The 13,943-nt window shown below is 37.2% G+C and overlaps 1 protein-coding gene and 1 long non-coding RNA gene across 3 annotated transcripts in view; both read right to left on the reverse strand.

Moving 5' to 3' along the window:
• The window catches only part of frmd5a (FERM domain containing 5a), a 222,951-nt gene that overhangs the window by 173,326 nt on the left and 35,682 nt on the right, over nt 1–13,943 (reverse strand). The gene's annotated exons all lie outside the window — the stretch shown is intronic.
• On the reverse strand, nt 1,256–10,524 carry LOC147839755 (uncharacterized). Its single transcript, XR_015515058.1, has 3 exons — nt 8,580–10,524; nt 8,423–8,478; nt 1,256–2,097 (listed from the first exon to the last, which is right to left on the reverse strand). It is a non-coding gene; the product is annotated as an uncharacterized LOC147839755 (long non-coding RNA).

Raw genomic sequence — 13,943 nt, forward strand, 5'->3', positions numbered from 1 at the left:
GATGTGTAATCGTTGACAAGGCCAACAAGAGCGACAGGATGTCCATCAAGAATATTTTTTTATGGATGAGTTTTTTGTGTATTTGTGGGAACATAGCAAAACTAAAAAATATATAAAACGTACTGTATAAAAACAAATGATCATTTATTGTTTTCTATTCCCTCTTTTCAACAAATATCAGATTTATTTTAAACCTTAATTTCCAGGGCTGACGCATGGTGAAGAAACAAATAATCACTTTAAACAGTGTGGCTCACAAGATGACAAATACACTTTATGTTTTGGTGGCCTTGACCAAAATACTAACATAATAACTCGGTTTTGAAGCATGAATCAAATATTTGAAAGAGTAACTACACTTTGCAGACATGCAATAAAGTTCTGAAGTTCCAGCAAACAGTTTTGAGATTTCCACTCATAGTTTAGAAAATGTTACGACCGTTTCAAAAAAATGTGCCAAAGCAATTCAGAAAAAAAAAATAATAATAATAATTAATAAATATACTTATTTTTTTGGGAGGCCACAACACGTAAAAGAACAACACGCCATAAAAATCTTCAATTATCTGAATTTAATGTTAATATAAAAATTGCTTATGTCAAACTAGAACCACCAAGGCCCGAGACTTTGTGTATGTGCAAACAAATCTTGAATAAATACCAGTGGGAGAGTTTGCTTGCTGTAGATGGATGAGAATGCAGCCTAATAGCCACCATTATAAAGTATATGTCAGCACAGAAGGCGAAACATGAGAAAACAATTATGAGCTTATGAATTTTTCAATAAAAAATAAATTGTTTTTTGGCTTCAGAGGAGTATCAAAGGCCCTGGACTCCCTGCACCCCTACACCTCACGGGAGACACGAACACATATTAGGCTTATTACACACAAATTAACATTTTCACAACACATCATCTACCACCTCTAGGCCATGGCAGAACACACATATGCGCACCCCCACAAACACAGCCCTAAGCAAAAATCAGCACTCGCTGTACTTATTCATTCCTCAAGACTCCTTGTGCATTTTTCAGACAAGTTCTGTTCAAATTCTGTTAAAGCACTGCTTACCATTCAAATGTTCTTGCTCTCAGTTTGAGCAGTTCATTTGGTTGGGGTCTTTTGTGCACACACTGTGACAGCTCAGTGTGTTCTCCAGCACATTATCTCATCATCATTAGGGAAAGCAGTGCAGCGGATGAAATTAACGAAAAAACATAATCAGTGCATTTGGCTTTTTTTTTTTTTTTTTTGCTGGGCCCTTTAATTCTATTCTGTGCTGCTCAACTGTCATGTAGCTAGCCAGTTTACTAGAGAGGCATAGCCCTGTATCATCAACAAAGAATGAATGCAATTTTCATGAAAGTAAAGGTCCAATTAATGAATAAACACATGCATGGGTGTAATTCAGTTTAATGTAGCGCAAGTTGATAAAAGGATTGGGGGACATTACATTTTGTAAAAAAGCCACATGGTAGGTCAACTACTATACTGATCAGGTTTGGAAATACTTTGATTACTTTAGTTAATTTGTATTTATTGTTTTATACTTACTAATGTTTTATTACATACTACTACTTTTAAATGGATGGATGGATGGATGGATGGATGGATGGATGGATGGATGGATGGATGGGCAGGTGGAAGGATGGATAAATGGGTGGATAAATGGATGGATAAATGAATGGATGGATTACTAAAACTTTCTCAATTGAAGACTTCTATAGCACTATAGATGATACATATAGGGATTTTTAAAACTGGGAAGTGTGATGAAAGTTGGTTTAGAAACCATAATAGACTGCGGTTTATTACAAAATATGTTCTATTTTACTATGAAAAAATGCAGTGTTCACAGGAAATTCAGTGTCTACAAGTGAGTTATTAATATTTCATTTATTGAGCCTTCTTTGTATTTTATTAGCAGTTATTAGCCCCTTTCACACATGCTGACCATTCTGGAAAATGACCTGCAATTTTCCAGAAAGGTCTGTATGTGTGAACAGGCCCTTTTTGAAAATACCGGTAGATTTGTACCGGTTATTTTCTGGAGAGAGAAGTTGTAATATTAGGGGTAATTTGCCGGAATGTTGTGCTGTGTGATCGCAGATGGAAGATTGCCAGAAAGAGCGCTTTCACATCTAGAACTTTAGCCAATCAGAACACTCTGACACATTCACATCCGCGCCATTTATGAAAATAAAAGCCTTTGAATATTTTTCCAGACACATTTAGCTGCTAGATGTTGGTCAGATAACGTTTCTGTGTTGCCTCTTAAAGCCAACTGTGTAAATAATTATCGATATGATGTTTATGATGAGCCGTTGTTTGTTTACCTTCAAGCTCTGCTTCATTCAGTTACGTGACGTGTCGCGCTTGCACATGAAATAGCTGGTGAGCATGTACGTACATCTCAACATGCAAAAGTGTTTCTCTATATTTTCATCGAAGTTGTTCAAAATACTTCTCCATCCACATAGTTTGTAATGTAGTCAAATGTCTACAAATACAAGTGCTCAGTTTAGAGCTCATTTCTGGTTAATGATGTCAGAATTTACCATTATTTTGGAATGGATGAGTGAATGCTCTTTTCCAGAAAAATTCCATAACGTCCGTGCCTGTGTGAACAGCGCGTTTTTGAATTTACCAGTAAAGTTGTTCTTGAAATTTTCCGGAAATTTTCCGGATATTTACCGGTTTCGCTGTGTGAAAGAAGCTATTGTCCAGTACATTCCTCGATAGGCAAGTTTCCGTGGATTTAACAAATTAGACATTTAAAGCACTCTCCAAGCACATACCACTGTATGCAACATGAAAAAAAAATCAACACCAATATAGCGTAGTCCAGATATCACATTTGGCTGCTTCTTTATGATTTTTTATGATTCAGTCTTAATGATTAAAACTGCACCTGCAAATATATGTAGTGTATACTCTATGCCTTTCTTTTTATGGATGAAAGTGCAAAAAGCTTTCGAGCGTCCATCAACACAGGGTCCAGGCATTACAAACTCTTTCCTTAAATCTTGTCAGTCTACTGTCAACGACACAAACATATAAAAGCCATACCAGAGAGATACAGTCTGTTTTCCAGTTAGTTGGTTATTTTCTTCGATCAGTTTTACTGTTTACAGAGCCTGCGGCTTTCACAGAGACAGGTGTAATCTCTCAGGTCACCTATTGCAGTGATATCTGTCAGGTAGTAGGACAATTTATGCGTGGTATTTTAAAGAAGTCGCTTCCAGCACCTTTAATATCACCTTCTCCTACACACAACCACCCACAGCAACATGCATCGACAACACACACACACACACACACACACACGCGTATTTTCCCATGTCTTTAACAAAAAAAAAAAAAAAAAAAGGAGTACAAAGATAAAAGCATAACCTCTTGTGAACTACACACCAATTCCTAGAAATAAGCTTTAAATGACATCCAGAAGAAGTGATACACAAGGCACATCACTGCCACAGCAGAACCTTCAAAAGCTGAGTGTGAATCCCACACTCACAGCTTACAATAATACGTACAATAATACTATTATGTCAATTAAAACAAACAATATTTCAAAAATATAACACTTCTTTTGTAACTGACTTTTATTTAGGGAAACAATTGACATTAAGCCAGTGATTCTCAATTCCAGTCCTCCAGACCCCCTGCCTTGCAAATTTTCTATGTCTGTCCTAAGGGTCAGTTCACAGATCTCTCTCTTAACGAGCTGATGATCTGAATCAGGTGTGTTAAGTAAGAAAAACATGTGCAGGGCCAGAGGTCCATGATTGCTGCTAGAATTTAACGAGAATTATTTATTAAATTTCCCATTTATTGTATTTTATTAACATCTACCCCTAGCCCAGCCTTAAACTCAACTGTTACAGTAATGTAAAAATATGAATTATTGTTATACAGTGTTACAAAAATGGTGCTATATTGATGTGCGTATCCACAGCTGTATTCTATCTACACTTTACCCAGAGGTCCCAATGGCTGGAGCTGAGAACCACTGAATTAGGCAGAGGGAAAAAAGAAGTGGAAGCAGTGGAAGATGATGCAAAAGAGGCAGAAAAAGTAGCAGAAAAAGAAGAAGAGGCAAAATGGCAGAAGGTTGGGGAAGGTAGAAGAAGCAGAAAAAAAGAGAAACAGAAGAAGAGGTAAAATGAAAAATGGAAAAGAAAAAAAGGTAAATGAGGCAAAGCAAGAAAAAGAAGAGGCCAAAGAAGCAGAAAAAGAGGAGGCAGAGGTGGAATAAAAATAAGTTCTAACTCTTTAATTATGGCTGACAGAGTTAACAGGTACATTGGATCGGGAAAGACTCCAGTTTACCCAAATAGACAAGGTTTTCTTATTTTAAAAAATGGTCCCCTTTTATTTTCTTTCTACAAACTTTACTATGCCATTAGTGCATACTTTTACCATTAGATAGCACTGGTGGGTGGCTGGCTAGGGCAATGCATGTTTATTTATGCATGTTTAATTATTATTTTTATGACTGTTGGTTGTTTTTGTTGTTGTTGTTTTCTTTCTTTCTTTTTAATGGTCTAATTGTTAAAATTTAGGTTTTATGTTGATATAGTTTTTAAAAAGTGTATTTAAATGTGGATGTCTGCTAAAATTTCTAGTAGTAAAAATATTTAACCCAAAGAAGAGACAGAAGAAGTGAAAAAAGTAGGCATGGACGTGTCAGAGGAAGAGGGAGAAGAACAATTAGAATTGTCAGAAAAAGTAGCAGAAAAGAAGATGAGGTAAATGAGGTAGAAGAAGAGGCAAATCGGCAAAAGAGAAAAAAGAGGACATGGCAAAAAAGTAGTATAAGAGGAAGAGGCAAAAATGGCAGAAGAAGAGGCAGCAGAAGAAGAGGCAGAAGCAGCAGAAGACAGAAAGACAGACATAGCAGAAAAGTAGCAGAAGAGGCAGAGGCAAGTGGCAGAAAAAGAGGCAAATGAAGAAGAGACAGAAGCAGCAGAAGAGAAAAAAGGGACATGTCAGAAGAAATAGCAGAAGAGGAAGAGGCAAAAATGGCAGAGGAAGAGGCAGCAGAAGAAGAGGCAGAAGCAGCAGAAGACAGAAAGACAGAAATAGCAGAAAAGTAGCAGAAGAGGCAGAGGCAAGTGGCAGAAGAAGAGGCAGATGAAGAAGAGACAGAAGCAGCAGAAGAGAAAAAATGGGACATGGCAGAAGAAATAACAGAAGAGGAAGAGGCAAAAGTGGCAGAACAAAAGGCAGAAGCAGCAGAAGACAGAAAAGACGACATGGCAGAAGAAGTATCCGAAGAGGAAGAGGCAAAAGTGGCAGAAGAAAAGGAGGCAGAAGTAGCAGAAGAGAAAAAAGACACGAGGCAGAAGAAATAGCAGAAGAAGAAGCAAAAGTGACAAAAGAAGAGGCAGATAAAGAAGAGGCAGAAGCAGCAGACGAGAGAAAAGAGGACATGACAGAAGAAATTACAGAAGAGGAAGAGGCAAATGGCAAAAGAAGAGGCAAAAGCGGCAGACGAGAGAAAAGAGGACATGGCAGAAGAAATTGCACAAGAGAAAGAGTCACAAGTGACAGAAAAAGAGGCAGATGGAGAAGAGGCAGAAGCAGCAGAAGAGATAAAAGAGGACAAGGTAGAATAAATTGCAGAAGAGGAAGAGGCAAAAGTGGCAGAGGAAGAGGCAGAAGCAGCAGATGAGAGAAAATAGCACATGGCCCAAGAAATAGCAGAAAAGTAAGAAGCAAAAGTGGCTAAAGAAGAGGCAGAAGAAGAAGAGGCAGAAGAAGAAGAGGCAGAAGCAGCAGACAAGAGAAAAGAGGACATGGCAGAAGAAATTGCAGAAGAGGAAGAGGAAAATGGCAGAAGAAGGGGCAGAAGCAGCAGAAGAGAAAAAGAGGACATGGAAGAAGAAATTACAGAAGAGGAAGAGGCAAAAGTGGCAGGAGTATAAGAGACAGAAGCAGCGGAATAGAAATAGACAACAATGAATATGAATCGGCAGAAGAATCAGAGGCAAAACAAACAGCAGAGGAAGTGGAAAAAGTGACAGAGAAAGAGACAGAAAAAGAAGCAGGTAGAAGAAGCAGCAAAAGGAGGAGAGGCAGGGGAGGCAGCAAAAGAAAGAGGCAGAAGCGGACAAGAAAATGTAGTGGCAGAAAAGACTGATGAAGAAGCACCAAAAGAAGATAAGAAGAAGAAGAAGAAAAACATGCACCAAAAATAAGAATAAAAAGAAAATGTGGTAGAAGAAGAAAAGATAGAAGAAAATGAAAAGAGGCAGAAGAAGATTAGGCAGAAGTGATAAAAGAAGATGCTGAAGAAGTACTGTATCAGAAGAAATAGAAGAGGTAAAGCAGCAGAACAAGAGGTAAGTAAGTAAAGGTTTATTTATATACCACCTTTCACAGACATTGAGTCACAAAGTTCTTTACAATAAGAGAAAACAAGTACAAGAACACATGACAATAAAAGAAGCCTTGTTAAAACATAGTAAAACTGATTAAAAATACAAATACAAAAACACTAATACTGTTAATAAAAAGCTTGACCAAAAAGGTGTGTCTTTAAATGCTTTTTAAAAAGTTCAACTGATCCCAGATTTCAGAAGGCACGGTCACCTTTAGTCTTAAGACGAGTTCTGGGAATGGCTAAAAGGTCATTGCCAAAAGACCTCAGAGACCGGCTGCATAAGTGACTACTTAAAAGATCTTGAATATAGGGGTGTTTGACCATGCAGAGCTCTATCTGTAATGACCAGAATCTTAAAATTTACCCTAAAACTGATAGGGAGCCAGTGAAGTGCCTTAAGCACAGGTGTAATGTGTGACCTCCTACTGGTGCTGGTTAAAAGCCTCGCAGCTGCATTCTACACAACTTGCAATTGCTTAATAGAGGATTTGTTTAGGTAGCAGCAGCAGAAGCAGCAAAAAAGGAATAAGCAGGAAAAAGATAAAGAAAAAATATAGAAAACAGAAGACCTTCAAAAACATCCCAAACTGTATTTTTGTACCAACACTGTATATTGGTGCAGAGTTCAGTCATTTATATGAACAAAATATATTTCTTTTTTCAAACAATAGGTCTAGAGTAGAAACACATCACAAAGAACAACAGTGGAAATCTATGTCAGTATTTGACTGACATGAGCTGATCCCGCCCTCTTCTATGTGTTTACAGTATGATGATCTCTTTTAAGCCCTCATCAGATACAGCAGAGAAACACAGGGCTCTGTCACTCCTTTCAGCAGATGAAAGAAAAAAAGATGCACTGTCAAGAGAACAAACACTATACCCTCAACAGCACAGAACTCTTCCTCTATTTCCCCTTCGCAATAGCACTCATTTCTACTGCACCCATCCTGTGAACACTGCAGGAGATGAAGCTCTCTCCCTCTCTCTATCACTGCTGATAAACCATAATAAAAGAAGCCTTCACTGCATTCATTTTATGGCTTATAGAAAGTGCCACAAAAAATAAAAATATACTTCACTTGCTGGTAAATTTCCCAAACAATTTCAAAGAAACACAGATAAATAAAATGCTTGGTTTTAAAGTACAAGTGCAATACACGTTTTATTAAAACTAAAAATTTTATTTATTTTTTTAAGTAACACACGCCAGCAGACACACAACATCATAAGAAATTAATAGTAGATTAGATTTAGGTCCCAGCATCTAAGGACAAAGTTATTTTGATGTCTAATAACGACGTCAAATGATGTTGATACTTGGTTGATTTTAGGTTGTGTTGGAAAGTGACCAAAACCCAACGTCAAGCCAACATCTTAAACCTATAGCCCCTTTCACACAGTGATACCGGTAAATATCCGGAAAATTTACGGAACGACTTTACCGGTATATTCAAAAAAGCGCTGTTCACACAGGCGAGGACGTTACGGAATTTTTCCGGAAAAGAGCATTCATACATCCATTCCAAAATACCGGTAAATTCTGACATCATTCACCACAAATGAGCTTTAAACGGCTGCGCTTGTATTTGTAAACATTTGACTAAATTACAAACTCTGTGGATGATCAATATTGTAAACAACTTTCGCAGGATCACTTTCGCATTTCGAAATGTTCATAATATGTGCGTGTGCAGGCGCTCACAGGCTGTTTCATGGGCACACGCAAAGCTTGAAGGTAAACAAACAACGGCTTATCATAAGCATCTCATCGATGATCATTTACACAGTTGGCATTAAGAAGAACATATAAACGTTCTCTGACTAACTTCTAGCAGCTAAATGTGTCTGGGAAAATATTCAAAGGCTTTTATTCTCATAAACCGCGCGGACGTAAATGCGTCTGACTGTTCTGATTGGCTAAAGCAGACGTCTTACGTCAGTACGTTCTAGACGTGCACACGCTTATTCCGGAAATCTTCCTTCTGCGTTCACACAGCGCAGCATTCCGGCAAATTGCCGGTAATGTTACAACTTCTCTTTCCGGAAAATAGCCAGAACGAATTTACCGGTATTTTCAAAAAGGACCTGTTCACACATACAACCTTTCCGGAAAATTGCCGGTAATTTTCCGGAAAGGTCTGTATGTGTGAAAGGGGCTAATGTCATATTGACGTTAAAATATTGACATTTATTCATCAGGTATGGCAACCAAAATCCAACATCTGATAGACATCATAGTGGTAACGTCCACACAATGCCAAGCTGTAACATCATTAGATGTTGATATTTGGTTGATTTTAGGTTGTGTTGAAAAGTAACCAAAATGCAATTTCTGTCTGACATTGTGATTTCCAATCAAAATGCAGCATTCCACGACATGTCAATCTGATGTCATGTTGACGTCCTGTGCCTGCTGGGACATGTTTGTAAATGTGAAGTTTACAAAAGGAAAGGAAAGACAAAAGTAGAAAGGGAAAATTAAAAAGAAAGGAAAGAAAAAAAAAAGCCAAGATAAAATAGAAAAATCAAGCAAACAATACTAAATAAGAAAAGAAAAGAAAAACTGTAGGCAAACTTTTTTCTTTAGGTTTCTATTGACATCAGATTCCTGTACAATTTTCCCCACGGATGACATTCAGCCATACTGATCATAAAAGAGGAGTACTGTACTGCACATCCGCTGACCCACACCATAGAATGGACAATGACACTTAATGACTGTCTATTCACCTTCATGTGTCAGCAGTTCCTCTCACCTGAAATATAATATTTCATAAGAGCAGAGATAAGCAATGTTCTCTTAGGGACACATCACCTCCATGTGTTAATGATAAAAATAAAAATAAAAACAGGATTTTTGAAACCCTTTCTTTTAGGAAAAAGGAGATTTGACTATCTGCAAATCAATTTCTTTGACTAAATATGGGCTATATTTGTATTCTATATTTGTATAAATTTGGAGAGAGAACTGAAATTTTAAAAATGCTTGATTTATAATGTAAATAATTCATATAAAAAATTACTTTATATTGCATTATACATGTCCAAGTAAGAATGCTAATAATCTAAAAAAAAATCTGATTTGTAGTCATAAATGATTATGTAATGGTAAGTAATTATAACTACTGTAGCAAATGGAGCTGCCTCGGCTAATCAGGCTGATAAATGAACAAACTGACATAATTTTCTTTCAAAAAGTCACATCACATGATTAGAGATTAAACTGGGCTCAGTGACCATTACATTACTTCGTTTCCTAAAAATCACACCGCATCAATTAAAAACAAAACAGTTTAAAAACATTACATGTGAACCAAACAAAGAGTATGTTAAAGTTTTACTCACTCATTATCCATGCAATTTCTACTAATCCCATTTCTGGGATTCAGATCAACTGATGAATTTGACAATACTGCAAAAAATATTGCAAGGTTTCCATCAGTAGCACACCAGAACAGCAAGAGAATCCCACCAGTTCTACATAGCTTTTAATTTTAATGTTTTTTTTTACTTGAACACTAACTGTGACACTACTTTAGAAAAAAGCTGAAGAATAAAAGGAATCTCAGGAGTGAAGAGAGAACATGAACAGTGAGATAAATGAGGGAGCCAATGCAACAGAGGGCCAATCATTGACGGAAGAATCCAGCAGAGACAGGAACCAACCTCTAAAAGAACACCGAGAGGTAAAACACATACTGTAGACAGAGAGAGAGAGAGAGAGAGAGAGAGAGAGAGAGAGAGAGAGAGAGAGAGAGAGAGAGATGCAACCACATCCAGTCTCTGCAGCAAATACAGTAAGAGCCTTAAACACTGCTGTTTCCGGAAGCAACTCAGGTGAACATAGTTCCACCATTTGCATCCTATTAGTGTCATATGTAAAGAATCTAACTAAGGATCTGAGAACCCTAATAGCAAATTTATGTGTGTGCTACTTAAAGAAAGCAACCATTAATTTGTGTTGTCGTGTTTTATTTTCATTTGTTTATATTCACTAATTCTTCATTTAATTATTTTTATTTAATTATATGATCTTTAGTCATTTATAATTAGCATTTTATCATTTGATTTATTATTACTAAATGATTTGATTATTTTTGCTGATAATTATGTCATTTGATTATGTTTTATATTTTATTATTACTATTTTCCTATAATTATTGCTTTATTATTATTATTATTACTATTATTTCATATTGTTTTAATCTTATGAATGTGTAGATTCAAGCAGCATTTTTTAAAGAGAACTAGAGAATGTCTCTATTTCAAGGTCTGTATGGACAATGTTGTGACGCAATAATTTTCCATTGCTGTTGCTTGTGGTATAATAATACTTGTTGGATTAATCCTGGTCAGACGCAACTTTACTCAATAAACTCTGCTCTTTCTTTATCATGATTACTTCGTATCCTGCTTCTGCTCCTTTCTGGCCTGCTCAGTCAACTCCTATATTGTTTGGAGATTGGAGTTTGTTAATTCAGGTGAATATTGCTTAGCAAGTTTGGGTAATGGGTGGCTCCGCTGGCTTGTTGTCTGGATACCCAGAGAAACAGACATTTTCTGACAGGATCTGGAATCCAGGGGTAGATCTTATTTATCTGGCGTGAAGAGTGTGATCGAACATATTGTACACTAAAACCATATCATTCATTCATTTTCTTTTTCAGTTTAGTCCCTTTATTATTTCGGGGTAGCTACAGTGGAATGAACCGCCAACTTATCCAGCACATGTTTTACGCAACGGATGCCCTTCCAGCTGCAACCCATCACTGGGAAACATCCACACACACATACACACTCATACATTCTGGACAATTTACTACCCAATTCACCTGTACCACATGTCTTTGGACTGTGAGGGGAAACCGGACCACCCGGAGGAAACCCACGCGAACGCAGAGAGAACACAGAAACGCCAACTGACCCAGGTGAGACTAGAACCAGCTACCTTCTTGCTGTGAGGTGACAGCACTACCTACTGCGCCACAGCTTTACCTAAACAATATCAACATCTTTAAATAAAATGCAACATACACTCAAACAAGTATTTTTTTTTTTACTTGTTCAAACTACTTCATTAAAATGATCTAAAACAACAAAATTCTTGAGATTTTATTTAGACAACTTAAGTTTTTTTTTATGTTAAAGTGTTAATGTTAAAGTGTTAACTTAATTGATTTGTGTTGGGACAGCATGAATGAATTGTGTGGGACTCAGCTAATGTTACAGTGTACAACATTTGTACATTCTAAAAAATGCTGAGTTCCACACAATAGATTTTTGTAGGGTCAGCATGAAAGAATTAATTTAACTTATTACATTTTACTTATTTAAGTGAACTGAACAAAAAAAAATAAGCTGCCTTAAAAAACTCAAGAATTGTGTTGTTTTAAACAAGTTGTTTGCACTTTGTTTGCACAAGTAAGTTAACTTAATTCCTTTATGTTGTCATAACACAAATCAATTGTATGGAACCCAGCATTTTTTACAGTGTAAGGCAGGGGTGTCCAAACTTGATCCTGGAGGGCTGCGGTCTTGCATACTTTAGCTTCAACTTTCTTCCACAGACCTGCCTGGAAGTTATACCTAGAAAGGGCTTATTTAGCTGGTTCAGGTGTGAATAAAGTTTAATATTAAACTAATTTCAAGAGGAGCGTGTGTTTATGATTGACCCAGCTGGCCTGCATTACCCAATCATGATCTTCCAATCAAAGGATTTTTCTACAACTATCTTTGCCTGGAAGAAGCCCCCCTCCTCCCCTTCTGCCACCTTTATCCAGAATGGGTGGCACAGTGGCCCAGTGACTAGCACTGTTGCCTCAAAGCAAGAATACCAATAGCGTCGGGTCCTCGCTGGGCTGGAGTTTGCATGTTCTCCCCATGTCCATGTGTGTTTATTATAGTATATTATAGATAAAAATAAGCCTAAATCTTTTTTTCTAATGTCTTACTCTGAGGAGATTCACCTTAAGCCTGGTTTATACTTCTGCATCAAGTGACCAGCGTGACCCATGGCTCATGCAACGTGCGTAGCTGTGCATTTATACTTCTGTGTGCCTTTTCTGTTGCTCTGTGTCAAGTTTCTTCGCTGTTGTTTTGTTTTTTCTAAATGCTTCCTTAATGTACAAATGGTTCAAACTTGCTCATTTTGAGGCGGGAACCGGCAGACGTGCATCAACTTTAACCATGAGGTAACCATTTGTTTTGTAAACACAAAACAAAACTTTACATCCGGAGCTCCTTCACAGGACTCCACACATGTAAACAATCACTTCATCGGGCTTGCCCAGCTCTCAGTCCCGCCCCACAACAGTACGCCCTACCAAGCTGACCAATCACAGAGCCTGCGCTACGCATTGCTGCATGACGCAGAGCATGCGCTACGCTTGACGCAGAATTATAAATCAGCCTTTAGCCTCAGCAGCGGGAGAGTTTAAAGGTGGACCTGAGCTCAATCTCCACTCGTCCTGCGAAAGAGGAGGAGCCCTGAGCTCAAGGGATAGTCGGGCCCAGGGCTCCTCCTCTTTCTCTCCCGGGACAGCATAGCAAAAAAGCTATGTATAAATCACGAGTTAAGTGTGAATTCTTGGGGTTGGAACTAAAATATGCAGAACACAGGCCCTATAGGACCGAGTTTGGGCACCCCTGGTGTAAGGATGTCAAATAAGATCATGAAGAATATGAACTTTTTAGCTACAAACAAACAGCAAATTTCTTAATAATAGAATAATAGGTTACCAGCTCATAGGGACAATTTCACCAAACTAAAGTGTTCCTAAAGTTCTTTCTAAATCTCAAAAAATGGATTGACACAAAGATGCTGCGTTAAAACTGCATTCAATTCTTTTTTTATTGTAGCTGGGAAAGGGGAATAAGCTCGGAATTAAATTCTTTGACATGGCTTGTTGGCCATATTTATGTGCTTGAGCAGCATCTTTAACACCTTATGAGGTGCTGAGAGCCAGAGGGGGTGTTTAAAGCGGACACGAGCCGCTCCTGTGAGGAGTGAAATTAACCGGTACTGATTGTGCATGCAAAAAGCAGAGTGAGCAGAACTTGACTTTTCAAGACAACAAAGGTAGATGATTATCTCCAGCTTCTCATCTGAAGTAGCACACATACAGCTGGAGGCCTGTGTCTCAGATTTTCAGATGCTTCACAATCTCTCTATAGAGTAACAGAACCGCACAGAGCAATATTGGACAGTATCAAAAACGCTGAAAGTTTTTGTATAGTAAATCCTAAATTTTATATTTTTTTCAGTTTTCCTAAACATTTGCATGTTTAACTGTTTAAAAAAATACAAAATTAAAGGTGCAGGCGGTGATTGTCTTCAGAAACATTTTTTGTTGTGCTGGTTGAAAGTCTCTTAACATCTTAGTAGCAATGATTAAAGTAAATGATTTAAATGTATTTATATATATATATATATATATATATATATATATATATATATATATATATATATATATATATATATATATATATATATATATATATATATATTATATTCTGGTTAAGGCATAAGACAACAAAATGTTCATCCAATT

This window comes from Danio rerio, chromosome 18 (genome assembly GCF_052040795.2).
Source record: "Danio rerio strain M-AB ecotype USA chromosome 18, GRCz13ab, whole genome shotgun sequence".
NCBI lineage: Eukaryota > Metazoa > Chordata > Actinopteri > Cypriniformes > Danionidae > Danio > Danio rerio.